The 13,007-nt window shown below is 46.3% G+C and overlaps 1 long non-coding RNA gene across 3 annotated transcripts; it reads right to left on the reverse strand.

The window, feature by feature from the left end:
- Positions 1-7,822: 7,822 nt before the first annotated feature.
- On the reverse strand, positions 7,823-12,939 carry LOC149123692 (uncharacterized). Of its 3 annotated transcripts, XR_016213927.1 has the most exons (6): positions 12,112-12,939; positions 11,184-11,276; positions 10,760-10,936; positions 9,807-9,865; positions 9,607-9,724; positions 7,823-8,760 (listed from the first exon to the last, which is right to left on the reverse strand). It is a non-coding gene; the product is annotated as an uncharacterized LOC149123692 (long non-coding RNA). The 3 variants fall into 3 exon arrangements; XR_016213928.1 differs by lacking the exons at positions 9,607-9,724; positions 9,807-9,865 and having other exon boundaries at positions 12,112-12,926; XR_016213929.1 differs by lacking the exons at positions 9,607-9,724; positions 9,807-9,865; positions 10,760-10,936 and having other exon boundaries at positions 12,112-12,909.
- Positions 12,940-13,007: the final 68 nt, after the last annotated feature.

A 13,007-nucleotide genomic window follows, 5' to 3' on the forward strand; every position in this document is an offset into this window, starting at 1 on the left:
AGAGGCTTAACATACTACGCCATAGTGCCAGCCCCAGTTTGGTAGATTTTACAATGCCTATTCTCAAGTTGGTACATGGAGAGTTTAATTGGTCCAAGTTCACACGGCAATGTAGTATCAGGGTCTAGCCTATATATTAGGCCCTGTTTCTCCTGTACAGCTGAATTCTACGCTCTCTGCACAGTTAAAGTAAAGAGAGTTTGATTTCTATTTTAGGGATTGCTACTGAATCATCCCATATTCGAAGGTCTTTCGTCCTTCTCGTCTGCATACCATTCCTGGATTCCCTGCCCTGGAGCTCTGGTTCAGTGTTAATTGAGGGAGCTATGACAGCTCATTCCACCAAGTCAGGTTAGAGTAGGGAGGAGGGAGCCAACTACAGGGTAGGAAACTGTCCCCTGGTCATGAAATGAGAATGGGAAAGTGGGCCAGGTTGAAGGGTCTGAAGCTTTCTTTGTTTTTTTTTCAAAGATTTATTTGTTTATTTGAAAGTTGGAGTTACACGGATAGAGGAGAGGCATAGAGAGAGGTCTTCCATCTGCTGGTTCACTCCCCAATTGGCCGCAATGGCCAGAGCTGCTCCGTTCCGAAGCCAGGAGCCAGGAGCTTCCTCTGTGTCTTCCCGCAGGGGTGCAGGGGTGCTAGGACTTGGGCCATCTTCTACTGCCTTCCCAGGCCTTGGCAGAGAGCTAGATCAGAAGTGGAGTAGCCAGGACTTGAACCGGCACCCGTATGGGATGCCAGCACAGCAGGCAATGGCCTTACCCGCTACACCACAGCGCCGGGCCCTCTGAAGCTTTCAATCCCCTGCATGTGACTCTTCCAATCCCTGTGGAAAGACTCGGAAGCAGAGGTCATGGGGCAAATAGTGGTGTCCTGCCCTCCCCTGAGTCTCAGTCACTACCTCCTGGAGCAAGTTCTGCTCTGACTCAGGCCTAGAGCTGGAGTCCTGGACACTCCCATCCGCACTTGCAAGCCCAGGCCTCGACCTCCAGATGTATCTGTTTAGAGATTAAGCTCACCAATTAAAGCTTCCTTTCTCTGATGAACACAACAGAACTCTGGTGCCCTTACTAGAGGGAGTTACAACACCATGCCGTGTCTTGCCCATTGGGTAAAAAAATCGGTGACTGCAATAGGAACAATGGTTTTAAGCATGAATCTTTCTTAAAGGAGTAGAATTCCAAAACACCTGCTAGGAAGCACATCTGGACTAGTGACTCTCCGGACTCATTTTCTCATCTCAGCTTCTTGTGTGATTGTCCTCATGTGTAATTAGCACTTGATATTTCCTTACCCTAAGTAGCTTCTACTCTTCCTAGAAAATGTGATGGTAAAACAGAAAAACAATAGCAAGTTGTTTTTTTTTAAGATTTATTTATTTGAAAGGCAGAGTGTCACAGAGAGAGGAAGAGTCAGAGAGAGAGAGAGAGAGAGAGAGATCTTCCATTCTCTGGTTGACTGCCCAGACGGCTTCAATGGCTGGACCTGAGCCAGGCTGAAGTCAGAAGCCTGGAACTCCATCCGGGTTTCCCACAGGACCCAAATTCTTAGACCATCTTCTACGGCCTTCCCAGGCACAATAACAAGAAGCTATATCAGAAGCAGTGCAGCCAGGACTTGATCCGGCATTCCAATATGGGATGCTGACATTGTAGGCCGTAGTTTAACCTGCTAAGCTGCAACACCAGCCCCCCATTCATGGGCAGCTTTATGGAAGATGATGATACCCAGCTGGGTATTAACTGTCGCTCCCCCTCTTCGTGGAGGAACGACACTAAACCCTGCCTAGGCTTCATATCCGAGTCACAGCACCATTATGTCGCTCCCCATCTTCATGGGGGAACGACACAGGACCCTGCGCTGTTCTTTTGTCTGCTCGGCCCTTCCCGGGTTTGCTGCTGGTTCTTCCCAGGTTGGCTACCATCCCTTCCACCTCCGTGGAACGGCGGTTCCCCCTGCCACTTTCCCCACTTCCGCGGGGGAGCAGCACACCGCCGGCCGGCCGGCTCTCTCGGGGGCTGCTCAGATGTTCCTCCAGATAGATGTTCCCCTTAGATGTTCCTGGTGCATGTTGTCTCTCTCCTCCTTTATAGTCCTCCTCCGCCAATCCCAACTCTGCTACCCACACGCCGAGTACGCTGCTCTCCTCCAATCAGGAGCAGGTCCTGCTGTTTATTGGTTGGACTGGAGGCAGCTGTGTAGAAGCTGTTTCCTCCTCTCCCAGCGCCATATTGTGGGAGAGCAGATGCATAGAATAAGTCTTAATTCCAGTAACTTAGTCTAGTCCGAGTTGCTCCCCACATTAACAACAGTAACAGTAAAGCACTTAAGTAACACTTATTGTGTACCTGACACTGTGCTAAGTTCTTTCCATGCAGTAAGTCTTTTCACCCACAACAATGCTGTGAGTTGGTTCTATCATCACACTCACTTCACAGATGGGAAAACCCATCTGTAAGCCACAGAGAGGGGAGGTGACTTGCCCACCTATGAAGTGATGAATTGGATTTGAACCCAGAGCCTTTGACCTTGACCTTGCTTCTCACGTGGTATATTCTGAATAGGATCCAAAAAATCAACGATGTTAGGTATCAATGGAAACTGTAATTCAAATTTTGGGATCTTTTTATTCTCCAAATACCCACCCAAAATATTAAAAAAGGTTTTTGGTCAACTACTCATTTCTAAACACTTCTTACTGTGGTTCTTTTGGTGAGAAGAATAATGGCAGAAATGAGAAGGTGTCCATCAACTGCTGACTCGGTCAAGAAAACATGATGCACACACACACACACTCACATGCATGATGGAATAACAGCCACAAGAAAGAATGAAATCCTGGCATTTGCACAAAATGGATGTAACTGGAGATCATTATGGTAAGTGAAATTAGACTCAAAAAGAAAAATATCACATTTTCCCTTATTTGTGGTAGTTACTATATATAGATATACTACGATAGTTTAGTGATCTGTGATTGCTTTAAAATTTACTGTATAGGAGTGAAATGGACACTCTTTCTTGTGATTATTGTTGATAGCCCTTGCCTATACTTTTGCTGAATAGTGGTATTTTCACATCATACTTGTTGAACTCTTTATTTAGTGGATCTAAGCTTTTATCTATAATGTAAATTTTAAAATATGCTATCTCAAATATTAGGAAAGGAAGGAAGGAGGGAAGGAGGGAAGGAGGGAAGGGGGAGAGAGGATAGGCAGTATCATATTCTTGGAACTGTATCTATCAACTACATTGAATCGATTCTCTTTGTAGTAATATCACATTAACATACATGATAACTGTGTGGTAGCAATTATCATGCATTTGCTGTGTCCCTGAAATCTAATATATTGATAAACTCCTTTAAAATAGAATAATTATGAATGACCACTAATGGATCCATCACCATTGGTGACTAAATTCGGGACCAGGGAAGAAGGCACAGTAATACATACGACTTACAGGCTTGGCACAGATAGGATTCTGCCTCCCTCGTCTGTTCGTGGAGTAATGTCAAGGTGATTGCGGTAATTAATGAGAGCTGCCATAACCAAATACCACACACTGCATGGCTTACAGTCATTAATGCTCTCACAGTTCTGGAGGCTGAAGGCTAAGGTCAAGGTGTTGGCAGATTTTGTTTCTCCTTAGGCTTCGCTTATTGGCTGGCAGATGGCTGCCTTCTCATGTGTCTCACATGGCCTTTCCACTTTGTGTGCACATCCCTGGTGGTGTGTATGTGGGGGAGGGGTGTGTTTAAATTTCCTCTTCTTATAAGGACACCACGCAGATTGGATTGGGGCTCACGCTAATGACCTCATTCTAACCTAATCACCTCTTTAACGGTCCTGTCTCCAAATGCAGCCCTGTTCTGAGATATTTTGAGTTAGGGTTTCGACACATGACCTGGGGGAAGGCACAACTCAACACCTCACAGTGACCTTGAAGCCAGAAAACGGTGGGAGCACAGGACGAAAGGGCACCGTGGGTACCAGAATCCTCATCCCTTGGAAGACAGACACCTGGGAAGCGCACAGTGAGGAGCCTCAGTGGGAAACTTCAATTTCAATGAGACAATGAGTTTCAGGTTTTGATACGCCACTTAGACTGTGCAGCTATTTATAACAGTGAGCCTACCTACGCTAACCAATAATCAAATGAAAGAAAATTCAACCTCCCACCACCATCACCATCACCACCGAGTGTGTCTAATTAAGTCATATTTTGACATGCTAGCATCAGGTGATGAGGAAAGAGTAGAAGCACATCATGTGTCACTTAACGATGGAGATCCATTCTGAGAAACATATCATTCAGCACCCTCATCACTGGGTGAGCAATGTAGTGTGTGTGCACACAAACCATTGCCACACCCTCCTATACACCTCGTGGTAGACTATATATAGCATAGGCTGTTGCTCCTGGGACCGTGAACAAATCACATGAGATTAAATCAAGCACAAGAGGAAAAGATGCAGACAAACAGGAGATGGAAGAGGCTGCTGGTGGTGTAACAGGGCATGCTGTTTTGTAGCATACTTTTTCAAATATTTATTTATTTATTTGAAAGAGAGAGAGACAGAGAAAGAGATATCTTCCATTCACTGGTTCATTCCCCAAATACCCCCAGGCTGAACCAGACCAAAGCTTGGAGCCCATAACTCTATCTGGGTCTCTTACATGTGTGACAAGGACTTGAGTGTTTGAACCATCATCCATTGCTTCCAATGTACATTAGAAGGAATCTCTATTGGAAGCAGACTAGCAGGGACCCAAACGAGGCCCTCCAGTATGGAATAAGAGCATCCACCACAAGGTCGGCCTTGCTTTTTTTTTTTTTAATAAGTAGAAGAAAGACACACTAAAATAATGATAAAAAAATAAACCAGTAGTATGGTCATTTATTATTATGCATTTACATAATTTTGGGTGCCACATTTATACTCTTGTATGACTAGCACGTGCAGTAGGAATGTATGAACCATCATCGCCACACACACAAATGCATAATGAACAACAGCAATATGTTATGACGGTCATAATATCACTACGCAGTAAGGATTTTTCAACTCCATTATAATCTTAGGGCATCACTGTCACATATGTGATCAAAACTTTGCTATGAAATACATGCCTAGAAACAGAAATGATTCTAGAGATTTACCCTCCAAAACTGATTTGGTGAAACTGGCCATGCACATTAGGTTGTGTAATGAATTAATATATTAAGTAATGCTAAGTGCTAGGGATCATTTCAGCTAAGTTTTAAGTTTCTTATTTTTTATGATTTATTTCATTTATTTGAAAGTTAGAGAGAGAGGTAGAGACAGGGTGAGGGGGTCTTCCATCCAAGGTGCAGGGAACCAAACACATGTGCCATCTTCCACTGCTTTCTCAGGCCTATCAGCAGGGAGCTGGATCAGAAATGGAGCAGCCAGGAATTGAAGTGGGGTCCATATGGGATGCCAGTGCTGCAGGCCAGGGCTTTAACCTGCTGTGCCACAGTGCCAGCCTCTTTTCTTATTATCTTAATTGTACGTATTTATGGGGTACAGTGTGATAATTCAATAAAGGATTCAGTGTGTGTGAAAATGTATAATTATTAATTAATTATTAATTAAGTTTTCTTCAGATTTTTATGGGTAATTCCGGTTCTTAGGATTACAGAATTAGCACTTTGCAATTGTTTGGTAAACTGATTATGCCCCATCTTGGGATAACCGCATGTTTTCTACTAGAGCTGTTGGATGTGACTGTGGGAAACAGAGGCCAGTGAGCACCCAGTACTCCTCCCAGTGGTGGTGAATTTGGATTTTAAGGGAAGAACAAAGAGGAACTAGAAAGGCAGCTTCCTTCCCAGTGGCCTGAATACACCAGGCTGCTGATACAGGGTTCCCCCAGCGAGCCATGAGAGGCTGGAGAAGTGTCACCTTGATTTTATGTTTGGTTGAGAGGAAACAAAGCCATCACCTAAGGAAAATATTTATACCACAGGCAATCTGTGCTCCCTCGGCTACAGCAAGTTTTGCTCAGGAAAAGCCACGCTGGGACGAAGGACTCCCAAGAGCCGTGGGAGGGGAAAGGTGCTCCTGAATGGAGGCTTTCTCCCAGCTTCCTGGTGCTGGAGACAGACAGTGCTTGCTTCAGCTGTCCACAGCTGGTCCCCTTGTACCAGCCTCACTCAGCTCCGCCCGTCTTCAAGGCTTTTCTGACTTGGACAACTGTATCTAATCTCCGGTGGTAGGAAACCTGACTCTGCTTGGCCACCTATTCTTCCAAATCTTTTGCATCTTACACCTGGCCATTGGCCTTTGAAACGAAACACCAGGAGTTTGTTTCAGACCTGATTCTGCTCTGGCAATTCCCCCTGGAGGCAGCAGAGTTTGGTTTCTAGCTGCCTAACAGCAGGCAGTCCATGGAGCAACACGAACGAACGAACGTCACACACAGGAGAAAGCTGCAGCTAATACATCAAAGCACCCTCCTGCTGCACCATCAAACAGAGTCGGAGGAGCCTCACCCTGATTCACGTTTGGTGGAAGAGAAAACAATCAAAGATACAGCCCATTATCTAAGGAACGCTTCTAGCCAAAGGCAATCTGTCCTCCTGTGGGAATCCTTGGCAAGGAATGAGAGGACAACATGGTCATGCTGTACCTGACGGTGAGCTTGCCCGCTATCAGGTGAAATAGAACTCCCCTCAGCGATGAAGCAAGGCCTATCACCCTGGCTTCCTCCTACAAGAGAAGCATGGTCACGTTTGGTGGCATTCCAAAAGCACGTGTCACTCGGGGTGTTCAGGTCAACCATGAAGAAGAAATCTGTTGTTTGGATTACATGACAACAACAAGCAAGGATTAGAAATAATACATTTGACATAGAATTAAACATTCTCCCATTCCAGGTGACTTATTTCTACGTTTCCTAGAAAGCTGATTAGATAAAAGTCAAGTTCACAGCACGTTTCAAGCATTAGAAACTTGAAATAATCTAGGAGTGGCAGTAACTGGCCAAATTTCAAGACTAAAATATTCTAAAAAGTTCTCATCATTTTAAGACATTTTCCTTTTGAGACACCAGGAAGCCACCAAGTGAATATGATTATTGGCCCCAGTTCAGTGTATAGCTTAGGGCAAGGTTGAATCCTCAGGTTTGTTATTCTGTACAGATGGCAGGCTCTGAAGAAGACCAGAGTAGTGGAATAGAAATAGCCAGAGATCTGCACAAACATACTCAAAGCTTCTCTGGGCGTTGTCTTTCACAGCTGGAATACCGGAGACATGACTGAGACAGAGTTTCATTGGTTCGGTTGATTGGGTTAGTCAGAAGGTGGGTGGTTTGGCCTAGTTTTTTTCCTTCTACTCAATTAATAGAATAAGTGGCAGATCACAAGAAAATTAGCAAGGGTCACGAATGGTTAGTAGGGGTGGATGATTTATGCCCTCTTGCAACCCTGACACTTTCTAGACGTGGACATTGACATCTGGCCGATGAGAAGCTTTCCAAGGTCTCTCAGCAGGCTTGTTGCAGCATGCGGACAAGAACCTGGATCTCCCGTCTCCAAGCTGAAGGCTTTTCCCACTTAAAAATATTGCCTTTTTGGTGGCCTTGGGTTTTATCATAGAAGCTACCCAACAGTCAAGCCATCTCCACGACTACCACAACCACAGTTTTTGCTCACAGTCCTGAAATATCAGCACAGTGAAAACACATGAGCAGGATGACAGCCAAACATTGCAAGGTTCTAACCAAGACGGATGCTGGACACACAGCACAGAGCAGGTGTTCAGTAATTATATTTATTAACTAATATATGAATATGTGCATAAAGTACAGTGGGTTGTCAAAGCATTCACTTTATTAAACATAAGCAACCACACAGTGCAGGAGAAGCTTCCTTTTAGGTCTAATGTTCTTAATATATTTGGAAAAGAATTAGCTAAAAATGCCAAACTGATTCACGATGATAAGCAAAGACCCCAAATTAGGGTCACTCCAGAGTTCAAGCACTTTAACTACAGTGTTAAAATTCACAACAGATGGGATGAAATGAGTGTTGGCTAACCTTTGTTACTAAACTAATCATTAAATCATCATTTAATCATCATTAAAATGTCAAGTTATTTTAAATGTATTAACAGTGATTGTTGTTGGGACTGGCATTTTGGGTGGGTGAATTTCTCCCCTTATTTCTTGCCTTTCACTATATTCTGAATTATTTAATATTAAAAGTGCAATTTAACAAGAGTAGACTCTGTTGAGAATGAACAGAAGGTCAAGAATGCTGATAGCTAGGGCAGCCAAGTCCTTCCTTAATCCTGGGCATAGAGCAGTACACGGAAAAGCCAAGGCTCCTGCCCTCAGGGTCCTACATTCCAGAGAGGGAACAGACTATGACAACTCAGCAAATCGATCTGAAGTGGTGGGGAAGAGTGAAACAGGACTGGGTACCATGAGTGATGCAAGGGGCTGCAGGCTCTTCTGATCAGGTGACACCTGGAGAAAGCCAGAGGGAGGAGCCAAGGCCAAGCAGGGAACACGTTCGGAGGCTGCCATTCCACCCAGGGGAAGGACAGTGCAGGTTCTGAGTGGAGCAGACAGAGAAGGGTTGTACTTTGTCCATGCTTGGGAGGCACAGCTGCCAGGATGTGCCAATGGAGGGACAGAATGAAGGGTCTAGAAAGGGAGGGGTCGTGGGTGAGCTGCAATGTCTCTGTCTGGCCTGCTTCTACACCAGTCCAGTCCAAATCCAGGCACCTGCAAGAGATGAACCAGGCCTCACTCCTGGAGAACCTGTCACTGCAGCACTCTGCCCTATGCTTTCCCTCGCCTAGTTTCACAATAGTCTGGTTCTCTCCATTTTGTAGATTAAAAAAAAAAAAAATGGTATCCCAGACTCAATAGATCAGCCATGATCACATCCCTCTGGGGAGAGAACTGACACTAAATGAATGTTTTCCAGTGGACTCCAGTGGTTCTCCTAGAGCCCAGGGACGCCCAGATAACACAGGCCAGGTGCTGGAGCCTGGTGTCCTCCACAGTGCCCAGCACACACCTGGCGCACTGCAGGCCCTCAGCAAATGCACTGAGGGAATTCCCAGCAGGCAGCTGTTTTGTGAAGCTGGAGGAGGCAGTCTAAGCCCTGTCCCGGCCTCTGCAAACAGGCCTCCGATTCTGATTTGGAGCAGCTTCCAAACCTACTAACCTCCAGTTCTGTCCCTTGTTAGAAAGAAGAGAGAGAGAGAGAGAGAGAGAGAGAGAGAGAGAGAGGAAGAAGAAGACGAAGAAGAAGGAGGGGGGAGGGGGAGAGGGAGGGGAGGGAGAAGGGGAGGAGGAGGGGGGAGGGGGGAGGGAAGGGAAGAAATAATCATATTTAGTACTCAGAGTTGTTGGAAGGAGTAAATGAAATTATACCTACAAAGCACTTAATCCATGAACGGCCACACATCTAACCATTATTAAAATAAGGCAGTCCCCAGACTACTTAATCCTTCCTCACTCCTCGGTCCACACTTCAGATCCTACCAAAACCAGCTAGAAGATTCTGTGGCTTAAAATAGAAGCGCTGGAGGAAATCTCTTCGCTCAGCTGCACTGGCCTCACCCTGCCAGGCCTGCCCAGTTGGCTGAGTCATCCCAGCTGCTGGCGGGGAAATCTCAAGTCCCACGGAGCCATGTGTGCCTGACCAGATCCACGGCACACCCACACGTCGCTTTCCTGTCTGTGGAGAGAGAGGTGACGAATGGGGAGGCCATGTGAGTATCTGGGTGTCTAGGCAATCAGCTGCGGGACAGCCGTCTCACCTGAGTCGCTCGCCAGCCATGGGCTGTGCTATTTCTGCCAGAGAGACAACAGGCCTCCTCTGCGGGGAAAAGTAGAGGCAATGTGTGGGCCATTTGAGTGTTTTTGTGAGCAGCTAGTTAATCAGTTAAAGCTGTTTCCGGATCTGACATGAGAAACTAAAATGTTTTTCTGTATTATTCAGTTGGCTATTCACACGGTCCCCTTCTCTGGCTCATTAGAAAAAGAGAGAGAGAGAGAGAGGGAGAGGGAGAGGGAGATGGAGAGGGAGAGGGAGAGGGAGAGGGAGAGGGAGAGGGAGAGGGAGGGAGAGGGAGAGGGAGAGGGAGAGAGAGAGGGAGAGGGAGAGGGAGAGAGAGAGAGAGGGAGAGGGAGAGGGAGGGGGAGGGGGAGGGGGAGAGGGAGGGAGAGGGAGGGAGAGGGAGAGGGAGAGAGAGAGAAACATGACTTCCTGGAAATGCACCTGCTGAGTCACCCCCTACAGGCAGCAGGGCCCCATCTTTCCCAGAGTCACATTAGAGGACCCATCCTCAGCACCTCTCACTGGCCACAGGTTTTTCCCCCCGACCCCCTGACCCCTAGATAACAGCCCTGGGGAGGCTCACGTGGCAGCTTCCCCTCCCAGAAGCCATAGGTCTTCTTCCTCTCTGGATCTGATTATCCCTGAAGGCACAACAGTAAATAGGAAGGGGGAGTGGCCACAGGAGCCAGCCACCTGCCCCTGTGTAGCAGAATCCACCAGAAGCCCAAGGGAATGTCCTGAAACGTCCACTGGAAGTATCTTAACTCCTAACTCCTGGTCCAGATAAGCCCTCCCCGTCTGGCATGGAAAGTTTGGCTGGTGAGGCCACATTGCTTATGTCAAGGGCAGTGGACCCCAGACCCTGAATTTTAGTGCCAGAAAGGTGAAGGGGTGGAAGAAGCTTGTGCAGGGCTTTCCAGCCCAGCTGCATACCATGGTCTCCTGGCAACTTAAAGTTACCGGTGTTCAGGCCCCACCTCTGACCAAATCACATAAGAATCTCCAGGGTTGGGACACAGCGTTGTCAATCTGTGCAGGTGATTCCAACATGCAGCCAAATGCAGGAAACCTGGACCAATAGCTCGTAGGTATTACTGAGTCACAGACCTTCTGTGAAGAAAAAATAACCCCTGGATAAACAACTTCAAGGGAGATGGTAACTGCTAAATGTTGGAGCAAATGGTTACAGCAAAGTAGAAACCAAAAATGGAATCAACTCAGCAAACAGCTACCCCAAGAAGGCCTCAGAACCTCTTGCCAAACACACTCGCACCTAGGCACGCGTGCACACACGCACTGAGTGAGCTTGTTCAGAGCTCTATAGTTTTGTTTAATCACCTCCTAGAATCATACTTACAGAATTAATTGTGTTTTTGAGTTGGTGCTTCCATTAGACTTTGAAATTTGAGGCTTGGTTCTTCTATATCTGTAGCTCCAATGCCAAATAGTTCTTGGCACATAGGGATAAATAATAATTAATGGATGAATGGATGAATGAATATCACTTTGCTAAGTGAATCCAAGGCTAAAAAGCTACATTAGATCAGTATTATACCTGTAGGAGTTTATAATCAACTTGGTGAGGCAGAAACAAAATTAATAAAAATGTAAATGAATTCATTATTAGATCATGATAAGAAAAATATGCCATGAGGTCCTACCAGGTAAAATATTCTTTCTAATCTGGGCACTTTATAAGGATTTCTTCTAGGAAATGGATATTGACACAGGCCTTGAAGGATACCAGAACTTTGGGCAGCAAAGTGAAAATGAGAAATATAAACAAATCCTAGAAAGTGAAGAAATCTAGCAGGGAGACAGAGTCAGGGGGAAAAACCAAGCAGAGATGAAAATTGGAAGTCAATTAGATTGAAGAGGACACAGAAGGGCATTAGCCTGGGAGACATTGCTTCAAAGTGGAAGCTTGTGAAACACACTTAGAAGAGGGGAGAGGAACTTGCTAAACAGAGTTAAGAAGACACAAGGCAATGGAGTCACGTGCTGATCCCTTTTCTAAGCTTAAAGCAGGAGGGTACACTCAGAGGCTTAGCATGATGCAACAGAAAGAGAGGCCTTTCCATGTGGCTGAGACCTCTGGTGACCTTAAAGAGAGTGGTATCTGTGAAAAAAAAAAAATGGAGATGGAAGACAGATTACAAGATGCTGCGAAACACGATTTGAGGAAGTCCGCCAAGCAAATTAGCCTTTGGTCTCAGTGATAGCTTGGTAGACATGCTCCTTCAGATTTCTCAGTCACTGGTGGTTTGGGTAAGAAAATAACTTACCTGTTAGGGAAAATGACGAAGGTGCAGCAGGGAGTCGCGAAGGAATCAGACACTAAGGAGCCAACACCGTCCATGCCAATTCAGCATGGCTGAAGACGGCACATTCACGCCTCCTCACGCAGCCAAAGCACTTGAATCAGGTGCCACTTCTTGGAGATTACCAGGTGCACTGCAGCCGTATCTGAAAGCCCGCCTCCTCTGGATCTCACTCAGGGCCTGCCTAGGGAAGGATGACCGCAGTGACCGCAGCCTGGGTTTGGGGCCGTGTTCTCTCTTATGGTTGCTGGTGCTCAGGCTTCATTGCATACTACTGCTTTGCCTGGCAACTCTCTCTCATGAGAGTGCCCACAGTCCAGCCGAGTATGTACTGTCTTTTTGCCTTTCAATAAATCCTGCTATTCTGTTTGCCTCTCCTTAGTGTCTCAGCTATATTTTTTTAAAGATTTATTTATTTATTAGAGAGGCAGAGGCAGAGAGAGAGAGAAAGAGGGAGGCCTTCCATCCGCTGGTTCACTCCCCAAATGGCTGCAATGGCTGGAGGGGTACTGATCCAAAGCCAGGAGCCAGGTGCTAGGAGCTTCTTCCATGTCTCCCACACGGGTGCAGGGTCCCAAGGACTTGGGCCATCCTCCACTGCTTTCCCAGGTCACTGCAGAGAGCTGGATTGGAACTGGAGCAGCAGGGACTCGAACCAGCACCCATATGGGATGCCAGCACTTCAGGCAGTGACTTTACCCACTATGCCACAGCACCGACTCCTCAGCTGTATTCTTACAAAGTGGGAAGATAAGAATCTGCATAAGACTCAGCTGGGGGGTCTCTCTACGCCCAACTAAGGCTCGTGATCCCTACAACATAATTTGGGGATTCCCTCCCCACAACGAAACCAACACATT

The sequence above is a fragment of the Oryctolagus cuniculus genome, chromosome 10, assembly GCF_051225735.1.
Source record: "Oryctolagus cuniculus isolate XC-2025 breed Fujian yellow rabbit chromosome 10, ASM5122573v1, whole genome shotgun sequence".
Lineage (NCBI taxonomy): Eukaryota > Metazoa > Chordata > Mammalia > Lagomorpha > Leporidae > Oryctolagus > Oryctolagus cuniculus.